The sequence below is a fragment of the Sardina pilchardus genome, chromosome 2 (assembly GCF_963854185.1).
Source record: "Sardina pilchardus chromosome 2, fSarPil1.1, whole genome shotgun sequence".
Taxonomy (NCBI): Eukaryota; Metazoa; Chordata; class Actinopteri; order Clupeiformes; family Clupeidae; genus Sardina; species Sardina pilchardus.
In genome coordinates this window covers 3,800,119-3,802,133 of record NC_084995.1, presented here as the reverse complement: position 1 = coordinate 3,802,133, position 2,015 = coordinate 3,800,119, and positions in this window count along the sequence as shown.

Sequence of the window (2,015 nt, the reverse complement as noted above, 5' to 3'; positions counted from 1 at the left end):
ATCGAGGAAGGAAGGGAGGGTGTATAAAAGCCCTAATGAGAGGCACCCTTAGTCAGAAAATGCCTGTGATATTTGAGTAGAAACACTGTTATTGCTAATGACATGCTAATCAGAGATATTAGAAACCTAGATACCCCATTGGGCTCCAGAGCATACATCAATACTACCGTCATCTTGGTGGGGGCAACAATCGAGCGGTAAATCACTGCAGGCCAATGGAGAAACAGGTGTCTCTGATTGGACATCAGACAGGTGTCTTTAATTGGGCAGACAGTGCGATATCTAGGTTTCTAATATCTATGATGCTAATGACATGTTAAGAACTTCATGCAGCTGCTGCCGACAACACCTGCTGCTGCATAACTCTAGCTGTTGCTAAAGGAACACATTGGAATATGTATCCATCCTGTCCAGCTCAGAGCAGAGTGAGGTTGGCTACAGAGGTGGGGGAACAAAACAACTCATTGCACTGGTTTGGCGTCTAGTGCAGCCAGTTTCTTAAACAAGATGGAGTTGGGGATGTGGAGAACATGATTGGTTTCTCAACAGCTATTACAAACCAACTCAGTGCAACCCTTTAGATTTTCCCCAAATCAACTGTAATGAATGTTCTTTCCATTTTGTATGTTTTGATCACCAGATTAGCGTATATAGCATTCTGCTTTTTTTAGAGAGAAAACTGAATGACCCTGGTCAACCAAAGATTTTAAATGGAACAGATGCAATTTGTGCCTGAGAAATAACCCAACATGGTCTTTCATCTACCCAGAGATGACTTGTAAGTTGTTAGAAGTTTGTGCCCATTAAAGGCTAGCCATAAAAACTCAACTGAGTGAAGAGACTATGAGCCTGTGAGGTGAACGCACACACAGATGGTATTAAATGGGCACATTTGGCATCCTCTGCCACAACATATGGCTCTAACAACTCTCCTCAATTAACTAATGCAAGACTTCATTATTTACTGCTTTTCTACTTTGTTTAATTTCCTCTTTCACTAAATGCATTATCGTTACAATGGCTGCATTTGTAGATGGTAGTAAAAAAAACAACAAAAAAAACAACATTGGAAGCTTTTCTACAGAAAAGTGCTACAGCACATTGTCCTTAACGCTATTGCAGCAAACTGCAAAGTCATCCCTGTGTGTGTTTGTGAGTATACTTGGGGACAGAGGAGTTATCAATAACCATAAATCTACACAACACTGCTGATACCTGCAGATGCAAACTGAGACATGCCCCCCCCCCCCCCCCCCCTCTCTCTCTCTCTCTCTCTCTCTCTCTCTCTCTCACACACACACACACACACACACCTCTGCGGACTGACGTGGGGCTGGGACACACTGAGGGCATGGTGACTGGCTCTCTCTGATGAGGGGGTGATGTAAAGGGAAAAGCACTGTACTCCTGTGAACCTGAATAATTGATAAGAGTTGGAAGGGATGAGAAATGGACTGGTGTAACCTTACCCCACGTCACTCAACACACGCACGCACACACAAACACGCGCACGCACACACACACACACACACATACACACACACACACACACAGATTGATTCATGTGGGTGTGTCTGAAACAAATGAACAACTTTCTTATGTGAGAATCAACTTAAACATACATTGCATCTCTGGCCAAACACACAGATCAGGAAACTGATAAAGACTTGCCTGCTACTTTGTGTGTCTGTAGACGTTTTTGCCACTGCATGGGTATCCATTACCCTTGTAGTGTGAGGTCTGTCCATTCTTCAAGAGCCAATTATAATTTCCCCTGTCACAAAGCTAAAAGTTAGACCCATACTTACTCGCATAATATAAATCCTATGCTCACTAGCCTTCAGTATATGAAGGATGTCAAAGACATGGGCTGAGATCAACTTGTGAAGACACAAACATGCACACACTCGTACACACACTCGTACACACACACACACACACACACACACACACACACACACACACACACACACACAGAAACTTTCTCTTGTAAGAAAAAGGACTATCTCTGGAAA